The sequence below is a fragment of the Camelus ferus genome, chromosome 13 (genome assembly GCF_009834535.1).
Source record: "Camelus ferus isolate YT-003-E chromosome 13, BCGSAC_Cfer_1.0, whole genome shotgun sequence".
NCBI lineage: Eukaryota > Metazoa > Chordata > Mammalia > Artiodactyla > Camelidae > Camelus > Camelus ferus.
The window spans coordinates 46692433-46710100 of NC_045708.1; the positions used below are offsets into that span (position 1 = coordinate 46692433).

The following is a 17668-nucleotide window of genomic DNA, read 5'->3' on the forward strand; positions in this document are numbered from 1 at the left end:
TAAATTTTAGGCCCCTTTGGAATTTTTCACTCTTGCTTTTACCCCACTGAGGTGGAGCACTGAAAAGTGCAGTCAGCGACCCACGCTGTTAAGTGAGCTCCTCCCAGCCTGGCCATCACGGGTGTTACCTTTCACCAGGCCCTGGCATAAGGCAGTGTGTCGTCTCCTGGAGCAAAGCCAGAATGTAAGATGAAAAGCCACATGCAGAGGATGACGCAAGGGAAATAATCATGACTCTCGTACTGAGAGCCAGAAAGAAATTCGAGGTCTTAGGCACACCAGTTTCTAAGCCTGGGTGTTTTACTCAGCATAAAACTCCCTTAACATTTTATTTTTCAGGGCTTCCAGCCACAGAAGAGCAAACGTACTAGCAATCAAACTTTGGGTGTACCATTTGTCACCACCCAGAGGGGGGTCCAGATGGTGTTGCCTTGAGTTTCCATAATAACTTAAAGGGAAATTTTCACAATGTCGAGAGTCTCTGGTGTCTTACAGATAAGGAAGGAGGATGTCCTTAAATTTCTTGCAGCAGGAACCCACTCAGGTGGCACCAACCTTGACTTCCCAGTGGAACAGTACATCTACAAAAGGAAAAGTGATGGCCTCTACATTATAGATCTGAAGGGGACCCAGCAGAAGCTTCTGCTGATGGCTTGTGCCATTTTACCATTTAAAACTGGCCGATCAGTGTCATATCTTCTAAAAACACCGGCCGGAGGGCTAAGCTGAAGGCTGCTGCTGCCACTGGGGCCACTCCTATTGCTGGCTGCTTCTCTCCCAGAGCCTTCCCAAACCAGATCCAGGCAACCTTCCAGGAGCCGCGTATTCTGGTGGGTATTGATCCCAGGGCTGACCACCAGCCTCTCCCAGAGGCGCTGGATGTTAACCCACCTACCACTGCTCCCCGTAAAACACACTCCATGCCCTGTGGACAGTGTCACCCTTAAAACAACAAGGGAGCTCCCTCAGTGGGTCTGATGTGCTGGATGCTGGCCCAGGAAGTTCTGCACATGTACCATCCCTTGTCAACATCCGTGGGAGGTCACACCTGATCTCTGCTTCTACAGAGGTCGTGAAGGGACTGAAAAGGAAGAGCAGGCCACCGCCGAGAAGGCCATGACCAAGGAGGAACGTCAGGGTGTGGGAGTCCCTCCAGCTCCCGAGTTCACTGCTACTCCTCCCAAGGTCGCAGATGGGTCTGAAGGCACAGGTGCCTCTGTGCCCGCCCAGCAGTTCCCTGCAGAAGACGGGCGCCCTCGGCCTTCACTGAGGACTGGTCTGCAGCTCCCACCGCTCAGGCCACTGAACGTGTAGGAACAACCACTGAGCAGTCTTAAGCTGTCCCTCCCCAGGCTCTTAAACAGAAAACAGAAATAAGGTGGATAGAAAATAAACCTCAGTTTCTTTAAAAACAAAAATAAAAAACAATTTGGGTATAAAGTGTTTATACTGTTCAATTCAAGGGCCCATTCAGTCCAACAAACATTTTTTTATTTCCTACTTTGTGACAGTAGTGCTGAGTGCTAAGAGCACAAAGAGGAATACAATGACAAATACAACAAACATTGAGATGTTCTGTAACGACATCTTATGAAGGACAAATATTTTTTAAATCACTGCCATGCCTTACCTATACTGTTTCAGGTAAGCCTCAAAAGCCTCTTATGAGATCGGTATTGTTATTCCTGTTTTTTTTCAAGTGAAGAGGTTGAAGCTCTCTAAGTGATTAAACAGCCTACCTGTTTGCACAACTGGTAATTGCCACAGCCCAGATCCAAATCCAGGCCTATCTATATCCAAAATGTGTGCCCTTCTCACCAGGCCACTCTCTTCCCCCACCCTTCACAAACACAACTGAAAGACAGCATACTCAAAGATTAGCCCCCAAAATAATATCAAATATCTTCGGGGTCTGTGACAGCTTGGTCTCTCACAAGTTGAAATAACTATTACCAACAGTAACAATGACTTACTGAAAATCTACTATGCCCAAGCACTTATCATACTTGACCCCCAGTGTCATAGTTATCCTGTAAGGCAAATATTATTAATATTATCATACGTGTTTAAAAAATAAAGAAACTAAGTCTCAGGGAAATTAACTGGGTTGGCCAAAACCATGTAACTACTAAAAGAAAAAAATCAACATTTGGACCCATTTAGTTCAATACCCTTTCTACTAACCATTCTGCCTTGAGTAACAAAGACTCTGAAATCAGAGTAAACTCTGTATTTAATATAAGATCTAGTCCTTTTTAAGGAGGGGAAGGACCTTCTCACTTAATTATCTAGTAGAAGGGGATGGGTTTAGAAGCAGAAGCCGATTAAGACATGCCTAAGAAAGAGTAAACCAACCAGGTTCCAAGTGGGAGGGCAGAAGCCTCCATGAGCATCAGGAGTGTATCAAAGGTTCCCAATAAATAAAATATGGGTTAACCTTGCCGAGAGTAGGAGAGGCACAGGAAGCTGGTGCCAAAAAATATCTGATTTTGAATCCTGGCTTTGTTGCTTACTATCTGTGTAATTTTAAGCAAGTTATTTCAACCCCTTTGGACCTCATTGTTGTTTTTGTATCTGCCAATGTAGCTTATTCAATTTGCTAATGTGAAGTGCTTTGCAAAAAGGATCAACAGTTTTAAGAACCTACAGTGTGCCAGGACCTGAACTGGAGTTGGAAGTTGCGATGAGGCTGAGAAAAGATTACATGCAAAACCCCCTGAACACTAACAAGATCCATGAGGTCACTTTTAACGGTACCCCTTTTTACAGAGACGGAAAATCAGGTCTGGAGAAGCGAAGTACTTTGCCCAAGGTCACAGAGTCAGTATGTGTTGGAGCTGTGACTTGAAGTCAGGAGCCTGGCTCTAAAGACCCCACTTTTACTCCCTGTACTGGGCAGCTCTGGAAAGCCAGGGAACAACAGCGGGAGCAGGACCGAAACACGGAACTCCTGGAAGCTGGCACTCTCTGGAGAAAAATGACTAGCCTAGAGTAATGAGGGTCAAATAAAGCACTGGGCTAAAACCAAGTATGAAGGCAGCAACGTGGAGGTTACAAATATCACTAAGGCAAGATGAGAGCTCAAAGGAACGGGCTGATAACAAATAGAAGAACCCAAAGGAAAAATAGGGGAAAGACAGAGGAAGAAAGATACTAATGCAATAAATATATGGAGATCTCTGTACCAAGTTGTTAATAGGGAAGGAATTGTGATTGGGAGTGTGCTTCATGAAAGAAAACTTCTGGTTTTCTTCTTCAGCATGATTTAATTCTGATCAAGGAACAGTGTCACTTTTGTAATTTTAAAACTAATAAAAATAAGAATATTAATATATATCACAAAAAAAAATTTCAATAGATCTAGGTGGAAGAACAAGGTAGAGAGGTCAAAAATCCAAATAATAAGCTTGGCACACACAGTAGGGGATCCAAACCCAGGTCACCTATTGAATTGGAATCTGAGGAGACACAGACCAGAATGGCAGAGCTGGAAGGGGCCTTAGACTACGTCTAGACTCCACCCTCATTTCATTTTTTTTTTTTTTTTTGAGGGAGGAAGGTAACTAGGTTTATTTATTTAATTATTTTTTAACAGAAGTACTGGGGATTGAACCCAGGACCTCAGGCATGCTAGGCATGTGCTCTATCACTTGAGCTATACCCTCCTCCTGACCCTCACTTCATTTTTTAAGTGAGGGAAACTGAGGCCCAGGGAGAGAAGAGTAATGAGTCCAATGTCACATCATTCATTTGTTGCACAGCATAGACATAAACTTGGCCCTAGGTTATAAGGCAGTTCAGACTCTACAGGTTAAAATAAGAAACAGGCTGGGATGGAGGAATAAATGCCAAAAAGAATACATTTCCTGACAACAGTCATTTAAAAAAAAAGTCTAAATTTAGAGCCAACATTCCCATGCACTTGTGAATGTACAGAAGCCCTGTGGTCTTCTCAGGGATCTTCCTGCTTTGTAGAACAAGGGAACCTTTAGGGGAAAGGGAAAAGATGCCTGAGTAGAAAAATCAAGATTTTGTGGACAAGCAATCAGAGCCCACAATGCACAGTGACTGCCTTTTCTCTAATAAACATCCATGAAACTTCAGGTGAGTCATTTAATCTCTTTCAACCTCAGTTTCTTCATCATTTGGAGTATCTCTCCAAATAAGGTTGTTGTTGTAGAATCAGGATTTCCCAAGTTGAACTGGCAAATTTCTGAGTGACGGGGATTGGGGAGTTCCATTGGTGCCTGTGTTTGCATTCTCTACCCATCATCCTGGAGATTCAAGGTGCACATGAAATGGGCATTTGCTCTTTGTGACTGCCCAGTGTCTATTCATCCTATTTCCAGCAACTACCTCTGCTATTCATTTGGAAATCAACCCTTCTCTACTCTCAGTCCATCTAGATCCTTTGGGGTTGACGTCCATGCCCTGACACTAAGCGTGACAGATGACCCATAATCCAAGTGAGGCCAAAGTATGGCACACCTCCCACCTCCAGATGATGCTGATTGAGCAAGGGTGGGGGCAGTGGTGGTGAGAAGAGTATATCACCTAAAAAAAGCAAAGTCAGAGTGAATTCTCAAGGCTTTTACTGAGAGAAATGCAAATCAAAACTAAAATGAGGTATCACTTCACACCAGTCAGAATGGCCATCATTAAAAAGTCCACAAACAATAAATGATGGAGAGGGTGTGGGGAAAAGGGAATTCTCCTACACTTTTGGTGGGAATGTAATTTGGTGCACCACTATGGAAAACAGAATGGAGATTCCTTATAAAACTAACAATGGAGTTACTATATGATCCAGCAATCCCACTCTGGGCATACACTCAGAGAAAACTCTAATTCGAAAAGATACATGTACCCCAATGTTCATAAGAGCACCATTTACTATAGCCAAGTTGTGGAAGAAACCTAAATGTCCATCAACAGATGACTGGATAAAGTTGTGGTATATTTATACAGTGGAATACTACTCAGTCATAAAAAGAATAAAATAATGCCATTTGCAGCAACATAGATGGACCTAGAGATTATCATACTAAGTGAAGTAAGCCAGAAAGAGAAAGACAAATATCATATATCACGTATGTTGAATCTAAAAAAAAAAGACACAAATGAACTTATTTAGAAAATAGAAACAGACTCAGACATAGAGAATAAATTTATGGTTACCAGGGGTTAAAGAGGGTAGGAAGGGATAAATTGGGAGTTTGAAATTTGCAGATATGAACTACTATACATAAAATAAACAATAATTTTATACTGTGTAGCACAAGGAATTATATTCAATATCTTGTAGTAACCTATAATGAAAAAGAATATATGTATGTATGTGTATGACTGAAACATTATGCTGTACACCAGAAATTGACACAACTTTGTAAACTCACTATACTTCAAAAAGAGAGAGAAAAGAAAACAGAAACAGACTCACAGACACAGAAAAAAAAATTTATGATTACCAGGGGAGGAGGGTAGGGGGATAAAATGGGAGTTCAGAATTTGCAGATACTACTATATATAAAATAGATGAACAACAAAGTCCTACTGTATAGCACAGGGAACTATATTCAATAGTTTGTAATAATCTATAATGGAAAAGAAATATATATATGTAGATATAACTGAATCACTATGCTGTACACCTGAAACTAACACTGTGAATCAACTATACTTCAATTAAAAAATAAAAATAAATTTAAAGCAAGAAGATAGAAGTTGTTAGCAAAGATATAGAAAAAATAAAGAACAACCTAACAGAGATGAAGAATAAAATAACTGAAATGAAAAATGTACTAGAAGGAACCAATAGTAGACTAAAAGAGGCAGAAAAACAAATCAGTGAGCTGGAAGACAAGAGAAGCAGAAATCACCACCACAGAACAGAAAAAAAGAGAAAACAATGAAATGAAATGAAGACAGTTTAAGAGACCTCTGGAATAATATAAAGTGCACTAGCATTAGCATTATAGGGGTCCCAGAGGGAGGAGAAAAAGAGAAAGGGACCAAGAAAATATTTGATGAGATAATAGCTGAAAACTTCCCTAACCTGGGAACAGTCACCCATGTCCAGGAAGTGCAGACAGTCCCATCCAGGATTAGCCCAAAGAGGAGCACACCAAGACACATTATAATTAAAATGTCAAAAAAATAAATAAATAAAAACTTTTGTTGAGAATATCGGGATAAAACTGCTCATTCATTTCCACTGGATTCACACTTGGAAGAATGTAGCCCTGGAAGTTACTGACAGGCTTTCTGCCCAACAGACAAGCTTATTCAAGAATAAAACCAAACAATGGAAGGTAGAGCCAAAGAGTAGAGCTATGACAAGTTCTAACTGTATCATTTTTGGCTTTGAAATTTTAAAAAATAATAAAATCCTGTTATTAATATCCTGAAGGAGTATAATTGAAAACACTTTAGGGAACGCTAGCCTAGGTGATTACCAGCATGCCTTCCTGATCTGGAGTTCCATGACTGTGAGGCAGAGGGATCTTCAACACCAACTGACGCCCTGGAAGGTAAAACATAGAAGCTAATATGAACAGCTTTGAAAACACATTAAGCAGCTATATAAGCCAAAGATATGTCCTATATACTTCCCACCAAAGTAGTAAATTCAGAGTGAACTAAAGATACTTACTACCACTCTGATAAGTAAGTGTTAGTTAAATAGAGTTTATTTAGGGGCAAAAGTTGAAGTAAAAGAGCCTGTGTACCTTCTTTCAAATATACCTAGATTTTTGTGGGGTTTTCTTCCCACTAATTTCTTCTTCTCTCCAGAGATGGACCATCTTCTCTTGTGTATTTTTTTAAATCATCCATGAAATAATATTTTCTCTAAATGATATTAACCATATTATCAGTGTCCCGTACAGTTATAATTCTACTATGAAGTGAATTTTTCTTGAGAAAAATTGTTCTCAGCCAGAGCACATGAATTACTTTCTTAGCATTAACTTGGTCTGGAAACAGTATGACATTTGGTCCTATCAAGTCTAACAAACTTCACGATTCACTAGACAGCTACTAAATTTCAAGCACAGCAGCACAGTGTTTAGAGAAAATAAACAGATCTTAGCATCTGGATATTTTTTAATGTATAAAATTCTTTTAGAAATATGCAAAGCATCATACAAGCAAAATATTAAATAAAACACTGAAACAATAACCCATAGCACAGATGCTGCACATTTTCAAGCTTCCAATTTCTAAATCTTAGCAAAATAGTGGCCGGGAGGATAAAAGATGGGTTTGAGAATCATAGTGATTGAAATATGAATCTTCACTACTTACCAGCTGTCTAGCCTTGACAATTAAGTTCTCTGGAATTCTTTTTCCTTCCCTGTAAAGTAAAAGGATAATTATGCATTTCAAGAATAGTTGTGAGGATTGAGATAATGCATGTAATGCATCTAGTTCAGTTCCTGACACATAACTGGTACTCAGTAAAAGGAAATTGTTAAAATTACTTAAACTTTCTAGTGTATTAGGGCTAGGAGAAACAGGTAGAAACATCCAATAGAACTCTTCCAGTCATAAGTGACCAAAAACTCAACTCAAACCAGATTGAGCAAAAAGTGAGATTTATTATTTCACACAGCTGAAAAATCCAGAGGTAGATTGTTCTGGCTTTCATCTAAACTTGGTCCAGAGGCACCCACCATTTGCCTCCAGCTCTCAGCTTAACTTTCCTCCATATTGATATGCCACAAGGAGGCAATGTAACATTCAGCAACTTCATGCCTACATCCAACCTGGTTTTGTTCCAGCCAAAAATAAACAACAGCTCTTCCTGGTGACTTTCTTTTGAGTTTGGAGCTTTGGAACAACTTAGGTCTTAGGTCCACCCCTGAATCAACAATGTTATTAGGAATGGCAACTATGTGAGGTAATAGATGTGTTAATTAACTTGATGGTAGTAATCATTTCAGAATGTTTATGTATATCAAATCATTATGCTATACATTTTAAATATACACTATTTCTCATAAAACTGGGGAAAAAATAAAGGCATTAAAATAAACAATGTTATTAGGAGGATTTAATACTCTGGCTGGGACTGAGTCACACGATCTATTCCTAATGGAGCCCCACCAACTACATGGGAAAAAGATGGTTCTCCAAAGGATGTTTGGGTAGAGCTCAGACATAATGAGAAGCAGAAAAAAACAAATATCTGTGAGAAGATAAAATAAAATTCTGTAACAAACTAATAGTAAAACACCAAATAAGAAAGCTGACATTTTAATGTATTATTCTGAGTAGGCAGTTTGGCACATGCATGTTCTTTTTGCCCAATTCCTCTTCAAGAAATGTATCCTGTAGATAAATCACACCAATGTCCAAAGATGTTATTTAAAAGATGATCATTGAAGCACCAGTTGTAACAGCAAAATACTGTCTATTGATATGAAAGTTGTTAAATTATTATATTCATAGGGAAAAATATTGCACAATTATGTTTTCATCAGGTAGATCTATATGTTCTGATATGGAAATGTGTATAGTATGTTGTAAAGAGAACAAAGCAAATTGCAAGAAAATAGGTAAATTTGGTCCTGCTTGTGTAGATGATTAAAAATATCTGGAAGAATATCCAAAAGATGATATACTGCTTATTGCTGGGGAAGAAGTACTAGGGAGTTAGGAGTGGCAGGAAGACATTTACTTTTCACTTTATACCCTGTGGGATTTTAATTTGTTTATCTAAATACACATGATTTTTATGACTATAAAAAGTCTAAAAAATACCTGTTCATTTGACAGTCTATTACCATGACTCACAGTTTTCACCACTGGCTCTAAAGGAACAAAAATACTTGCTTTACATGTGCTGAAGAAATTTATTAAATTACTAAAAACATATGTAAATGGGATTTCACCATGAGACTCTATATACTTCCAAAAAGTATACAAATCTTCTTGTTAAGAAGCAATGTAATATTGTCATGCCAATCTAGCAAATTATCTGAGCTACTGAATCAACTTGGTTCATTTATTTACTTTGTTTATCGGTCAGACCAGCCCATCACAGGATTTTGCCACTATAAATTGGCCCCTGGACTGACTCGTTCAGGCAGGAAGCAACTCCATCAAACCCAATAATTAATCGGGCAGTCCTCCTCCATATGTCGCAATGACTATTCATTAAAGCAATGCATATGGCTCTTACCTACATGTGCTTGCTTCTTGCTTTTATTCATGGCTCAACAAATTTATGAAATTTAGATCCAGTGGAACAAAGTGAAATTAGTATAGAAGATATTATAATTAGGCTGACAGTTTGAAATTAGGAAAGGAAAACTGAAATTGAGAAGAGATCTTGCCATTAACAGTAGAAATGACATAGCAAGCATCTTCTGATTGCCTTCTATGTGCAAGATACAAGGCTAAACTCTAGAAACATGAAGAGATACATATGACATTGTCTATGCCCACAGTCTTATTTTTTGTAAATGAAATGCATCATACTGTATATATTATATATACTATAAGAACTATCATTAATCTTAGAGTATTATCATGGACTGAATGTTTGTGTCCCCCCAAAATTCATATGTTGAAATCTTAACCGTCAATGTGATAGTATTGGAAAGATGGGGCCTTTGGGAGGTAACATGTCATGAGGGTGGAGCCCTCATGAACAGGATTAGTGCCCTTACAAGAAAAGAGATGAGAGTTTGCTCCTGCTCTCTGCTCTTTCCTCCATGTAAGGACACAGTGGGAAGTGGCAGTCTGCAACCCAGAAGAGGGCCTTCACCAGATTCTGGTCGTACTGGCACCCTGATCTCAGACTTCTAGCCTCCAGAACTGTGAGAAATAAATTTCAGTTGGTTATAAGCCACTCAGTCTGAGGTACTTTGTTATAGCAGCCCAAACTTATATAAGACAAGTATATAGCATACCATACCATTTTATAGAATAAAAAATGAATATTACCAAATTGAGTTGATAATGCTTTGGTAACTTAGCTATTCATAATATAATTTCCATATAATTTATTTAAAAATATACATAAGAAGTACAAAACCAAAACAATGATTTTGAATTTTCACTATGAGTGACATACGATAATAATCATAATCGTAATTACGGCTAAGACTTACCTAGTATTTACTATGTGCTAGGTACTATTCTAAGTTATATATAAATATGTATTTCATCCTCACAAGAATTACATGATGTAAGTAATTTACTATTCCTACTTTACAGATGAGAGGACTGAGATGCTGAGGAATTAAGTAATTTGCCAAAGGTAAATGTCAGGGTCAGACTTCAAAACTAGGCACTCTCACAACATTTTAAATCAACAATACTTCAGTTAAAAACAAACAAACAAACTAGGCACTCTTGACTCCAGAGCCCATGCTGAAAAACACTATGTGAATGTACAATATGTATTCTTTAAATTATCACATTGTCCATATTTTTAAGAAGAAAATAAAAGGCAAAGAATAGTAAAGATATGATTTCTTCCTCTATTCTAGAATTCTGCATATCCTTTATAGCTTCAAGCTATGCCTTGCGCATAACAGATAATCAATGAATGCCTGTCCTATATTTGTGATCTGTATTCCCCACCTGTCTTCAAAACCCCTGACCACATGATTTTTCCCTAGTATTCTAGTAGAGAGGGTTGGTGGCTCTCTCCCCAGAGTTCCAAGCAAGAAGTAGAAATAGTGTCTGAGATAGAAAGTATGCAATAGAGCAAAGAATCAGCCCTGACTCTTTGTAGTTATATAACCTTGGATAAGTCAGTTCACTCTTCTTGGAAATGAATATTCGTTTTCAAGGATGAATGTTTTTCAAATGAAAAAGTTGGATAAGATGATTTTCAAACTGTGCTCGGAAGGGAGACGAGGAAGCATATGAACAGGTGCGACCTCTTTGGCTTCAAGGAGAATAGCTCCCCCTTGAACCTGTTTTACATATTAAATATAGGAGATTTTGTTTGAATAAAGGAACTCAAGGCTTTACAAAGTTTGAAGACCACCGGATTCGATCAAATTCTTAAGTATTGCCTCATTTCAAATATTCTATCCCTCTTGACTGCACAGGCACACTCCAATACATCAGACTATTTGTCTGTTCAAGAGATATTTTAATTGAATCTTAGAATTCTTTCCATCATTGCAATTCTGGATCTATCCTTTCAAAAAAAGAAGAAATTGATTTCCCCCCCCACTCACATTTATCAGTCCATTTTTTGGGAGCTCATCTTGCCACATCCTTAAATAAGTAAATAGGATAACTGTGGTAATTGCCTGACCTGCAAAGTGTATAGAACTTCAAGGTTAATGCTCTTGGCACAAGATTTTTCGCTACAAACAGCAGAATTCCTCCAACCCTTTGCTGAGGCATCGGTTCAATAATAAGAGAAAATCATGCTATGTATTGAATTACTCAAAAGAGAATTATCAGAGAGTCCCCTGATGGTCTAACTATGGCCAAACTGTACTCCAGAAAGAACTGGTCTTAAAGAACTTCAGGAAAGGCTTCACTAGAGATATAGTAGAAGAGCCAAATATTTAACAACAATAAAATAAACCATATATCCAAGAATTGGTACACTCCTACCCCAAATGTTGTGCTAATTCCTTATGTTTAACTTTATAATTCTGAACTTCCTTCCACATGAATGCGAAGAATTGTTTCTATGAAGCCTATCCATTCTCTGAAATTCCTTTAGTCAGTTTTCATTAAGGACTGTCAAATACATACATCATTTAAGGACTTTTAAATTTAAATTTTATTGAAGATATATTACATATGGTTTAATATTTCAGTTCAGTAATGGCCATCAGCAATAAGCATTACTCCAAGAGTGGGATTAATTAAATATTCTAGCAAACACAGTGATCCAAATAGCAAAGAAAAATCCTGGGCACTGAGCCCAGTTTCTCCACCCTCTCTTATGCTGTGGCTCATCTCGCTCTCAGATAAACTAGACAACCAATAAATCTTTCATCATTATTAGTGAATGTGTAGATGTGCAATAAATGATCAAATTCTTCTTCCAAGTCACCTATTAAATTTTTAAGCAGAAAAAAAAAATTGCATCAAGTCAAATTGCTCCATAAAAGGGTATTTTTAAAACCAAGGAGAAATACAGTTGTCAGAAGTAAAAGGTAACTCTCCATGATAATCAGCAGTTTTCTTCTAACTTTACCACTCCTCCAGTGAAAGATGCTGCTGTTCTATAATTATAAATCTGTCTTTGTTATGTTATGAAGTTTTAAAGTATTTCAACTCTGTATATTATAGAGAATATGAATCGCAGCTCCACAGAAGCCAAGATTCAGAGCAAACTCATGGTCCTGGTCCCACAGCGCTTACTGGTTTTATAAACTTAATTACCCACCCCCCTCAAAAAAAGATGTTATGGTTTTGCATGCACCAGTTAAGACTGATGATGTTCCAACCTTGAATCTTAGCTTTACATCTGAACTTCCTGGTTTTCATTATCTTAGTCTATTTTAACTTCGAGATGATGGGAGAAGCTCCAGGAAGAACATTTACAAAGGGCTTTATTCATCAAATATTCGTGTGGTCCCCTTTCTTCACTCTCTCTCCCCGCTCCCAGCAGCTGCTACGAGGGGACACCATAGGCACATCTAACCCAATCAAAAATGACCTAGCAACACGTCCTGTCGTCACCAAATCTGCGTTTCTGGGACACAGTGTACCTTAAATCTCATCCTTGTGGTTCAATGAGGAGGCTGTTAATAGGGCAAAATCTTTGAAGCTAGAGCAGCTGACAAATGAAACAAAAAGTAAAAGAGCAGCAGCATTACATCTATGTAGCTGAAATAATTTTCAAAGCACAAACACATTAAAAAATTTTAATTCTATCTTTCCAATGAATTTGTAAGATGGTTATAATCTTAAATCACTTCTGTGAGCTTCAGAATCCCCACCTTTAAAATGGGAATAATATTTAACAGGGGTGCTGTGAGGCCAGAACAAAACAACATGCAAAGTACTCTGTACAGAGTACTCACTCAATAAATGGTAGCCAGTTTACTGTTGTTGTTGTTGTTGTTGTTATTATTATTATTATTATTACAAATAGAGGAAACATCACTTAGGGAAAGTAACCATTCCAAGGGCATTCAGTGAATAGACTTTATTGAGTACCTGCATAGAGCTATGAATACAAAAATGTGTAAGATCCCATCTCTGCCTTCCATCTAGGAACTCAGACTCACTCTTAGTAAGAAAGCAAACAAGTTCTAGAACCAAATGCTCTTTTCACTCCATTCTGATGCAAATCTAGAAAGCAAGAGGTAAACTGAGACCCGCATCAACTATTTCTTAGATGAAAATCCTTCTTCCTATGTAGTAATTTTTTTTTACTGTGGTTAAGGGCACTCTAACTTAGTGTGCCCTTCCCAATCTGCCTCCCCTCCATAATCAGGAAATCCTTAACAGTGTGGTATTTTCCCCCTTTGAATGGAGAATTCCTTGCTTTGGTGTATTGTGTACAGTTGACTAAAAACACTTTCACCTATACTAACTAGTCTAATCTAACTAGCTAACTTAATCTTCTCCAATTCCTGTAAGGTATGAATTACTAAAATCATTTTAGAGAGGAGGAAATTGAGATACAGCTATGAGTGTCATAATCTAGATGAGAATGAGATCAAAAGCCTCATCCTAGTTTAATTACTAGTTTAAAGCTTGCCCACTAAACTACACTGAACCTATATTAAAATATTTTTGCACTCTCACCTAAATTGCCTTCTATTTTCTCTGAGTCTGTCACACTCTAATTCCCCTAGGGGTCTAATACTGAACCTTGTATTTGAAGGATTCCCTCAGGCAATATGTTTATTCAATAACCCATGCAACATAATATAATATCACCTTTTCAAGTATGGCTATGACTTTTACATAGACTAGATCCATAAAGAGAGATGGAGAATGATACTTTGCATTTGTTTAGCAGTCTCTCAAAGTGCTTTCATATATATTATTCAGAGAGGGAGAATGGAATTTGAACTTAAGATAGAAAGGATGTCAGAGGTTTTCAAATCCAGTGTTTCCTAACCTTCTTTAGGTCACTTGCCCATTTGAGAATCTGACAAAAGCTACAGACTTCATACCCAGAAAAATGTACATATAAGCACATACACACAAATCTGCATAGTTTCCAGTTACAACTTAACCTTGGAAACTCCCAGATTAAGAACTGTCTAATTTGCAACTCACATTTTACAAATGAGGAAGCGACTATTTATCATGGCAGCATTACTATAAGGAGACAGAGTAAGGATTATTATCCACATTTTCCAGATCTGGAAACTAAGGTCCCAGACATTTCTAGACTTGCCCAAAGTCTTAGCTAGTTAACAGCAATGGCAGAACCCAAGACTCTGGACAGTCTAGCTTTGTTGTTTTGTTTTTTTTTTTTTAATTGAAGCATATTTAACATACAACATTATATTAGTTTCATGTGTTCTACTTCTTATTTTTCTAGATCATATTGCCTGCCCACTGCACTATGATGAAGTTCCTTCACCATAAGAAAGCCTCCTCCTGTAGCCAACAGTTTATTTTACCCTCCATAACACATACAACTTTTGACCTCCAGTGAAAAAGATCTAAATATAAAAACTGTTCTATTCACAATAAGAAATAATTTCTCAGAGATTTCCAAAAGGTTTTAGTCATCACTGACACATTTAAATATTGAAATCTGGAAATCAGAACTGTAAACAACTCTGTAACATCTACATTGGTAGTTAAATACCAATCTGGTCAACTTCTCCTTTTAGCAGCAAATGAATGCACCTGAATCCAAGAAAAGAGGGCAAAAATGTTAGCACTTGTTTTAGAAGGCGGTGGGAAATTAGTATTGGTAAATTAGAATTATTGTTAAATTAATTTTAAGTATTAATAAATATGTACTGAATGAATAAATGAATTGCTAATAAATATCATTGGGTTTTTTAAGTATTTTGTTTCCACTTTCAAAAATTATATTCAAACTAAGAATACACTCAAATACAGTACTTTTCACTGAAGGTCTAAGTTAAATCAGCAACAGTATATTCAATACCCAACTGTTACACATAAAAACAAATATGCTTTCTAAAATGAATGTTTATTCAGGTTTTATCAAAACAGTCTATGTTGTTAAGACAGTGGTTCTAATTATACTTTTTACATTCTCCCATAGCAATCAATAAATATATGTAAAATATTTATTGGGAAGAAAATATCTTAGATATGCATAAAATATTTAGGTATGTCAAGAATACTATAACAGTTATGATGAATGTTACATTTTTGGAAGAAAATGGCTGTTATTAACATTTAATTTAACTCCACTAAATTGCATGCTATCTTGCTACACTCGAGATTTCTGTTCCTGAGGAGCAATCTTTATTTGTAAGCCAAAAGCTTTCAGAATATATGTGAGGGTGCTGAGCATTCTGGTTTTTAGGAAGAATCAAAGAGGCTATGTTTTAGCTTTGCTTATTTAGGTTGGCTTTAGTGGACTTCAAGTCTGAATTTTAATGTTTCATTACCATTAGTGTTTTTGTGATAACTGGATGGAATAAGAATTTTCTACAAAACAAAAATGCTTAATAAAGCAGGAGACCTGTTGAAAATAAATTGGCAGGCAGGTTATGTTTTTAGGATACCTACACTACAGAAAAGGTATTGCAGCCACTCTACCCAGTGATTAGGTTTATACTGCAGTGTGACTCATAAGACTTACTGTACTGAATAAAAATTTAGGCAATTAGTGATCTTATTTCTTAGGATGAACTGCTTGCTATCGTATATTAACACAGATCTCGCTAAATTAAAATTGCTCACAGTCAGCAAAAATAATTTCTGCACTGTAATGAAATAATGAAATAATTGTATGCAAGGGAGGACTTGTGATCTTTTTAATTATTCTATTCTTCATTTTTAAAAGGGCTATTTGAAAACGTACTCTTATAATTGATTGCTATAAATCAGTCAAATGTATTCTAAGGATCATAAATATTCTAACTTTTAAAAGACAAAGAAATGCTAAATATTCAACGGAATACATCAATATTCAGAAAATTTAATCTGGGGGGAAAGGATAGACTGCTCTTTGGAAAATAAAAAAGTAAATTTGTTGTCCCGTGAAAAATGAAATATCTTGAATGTCAGTAATAGAAATGGAATTAACAAGAGATCTTTTTATTGTTTTTTAAGGTCATTAGGCTGTGAATTCTATAATTATGGAAATTGTCAGTCCAGTTCTCTAAGAATGTTTGCTCCCATCCATAAGGTAGTGGAATGTTCAATCAGTCTCTCTCGTGGGAAAGTTAGGTCATAACTGTAAGTGTACCAGCAAAATTGAATTAAGCAAAGAGATTTCATTAGTATTTATAGCCAGAAGGCATCTGTAAAAGTACAGGGCAAAGAAGTTATGTGGAAGTCAAAGGAGAAAAAAAAATGGGTTTCTAGTGACAAAGGCGAATCTGAAAGAGATATAAGTGTATAATGAATAAGAGCTATTGAACGCTACTGCAAAGAGGGAGTTGCAAAGATGTCAAATATTGATTTTCTTGTGTATGCCTTTGGACTACATATGTAATTGTTTGGATTTGCTGTCTTCATGGTACAACAATATTTGTTGTCGAAGGTTAAAAAGCATGATGTGAAATAAACTAAAAACTAGAAACATGTTGGAGAATTATAATAATCCTCCACTCAGTATCTCATTAAGAGATTTCTGTGTTTTCTTGCAAAAGAGACTTTTAATGAACAAAAATGTTCTATATTTTTCAAACAGAACACAAGGTCCTTATTATTAATTACATCTTTGAAAATTATTCGACTTGTGGCATCACTTTAAACTAAACTAGGTTCTCTATTTCCTGATTTTTTTGAATGGATATTCTTAAACCATATATCTAATTTTGAAAGTACAGTTAAGCCATATTTTATTTTTTCAATGTGATTACAATTAATCCAATTAAAGCTAAACCGATAATAAAAATCTGACATTGCCTCTTTAAAAGAAATACTTCCTGTAGTATTTTTCTTTTCACTACTAAAACTCCAGAAAGAAAACTCTTCTATTTTAAAGTCTCTATAAGCATATAAATTTAATAACAATTTGCACATTCAAGTAGTCAAATTAATTATCAGGCTAGTACAGTTACTAGATAAACAAAATCCTTTTTCTACTGTTTTCAGAGGTTATTTTCCCTTTGAACATTCAAGTTTTAACAAAGAATAACTATCATAATGCTCTTTTGAAATAACACTCACTTGTTTCTTTTATCTGATTTTATTTGATTATTTATTAGGATCTTGAATCATATTTGTTAATATTATCTTGTTCCCCTTCCTACCTCAAGGAGTTTAAAAAACAACAGCAAGACCCTCCAGGTGGATTTTATTGCACTTAAAACCACAATGACCACAAACTGAAAAAAGAAAGAAAAAAGTATGAGATGTTTTAAGCATTAGAGGTGGACACGGGTACAAATAAAGGAACATAAGCCTATCATTTTACCAGTGCAGAAAATACTAGATAGGAAAACCACAGAGAAGACAATTTCTGCAGCACAAACAAGATTCTGATTTTATTTTCAGTGTCTGACTTTAAATGTTAGTAAATATTTAATAGCAGAGTAAAACAGGGTGACAACGCTGAGTC

At 36.5% G+C, this 17668-nt stretch overlaps 1 pseudogene; it reads left to right on the plus strand.

Annotated features, from left to right (window-relative positions):
* Positions 1-468: 468 nt before the first annotated feature.
* On the plus strand, positions 469-1406 carry LOC116668097 (annotated as a pseudogene).
* Positions 1407-17668: the final 16262 nt, after the last annotated feature.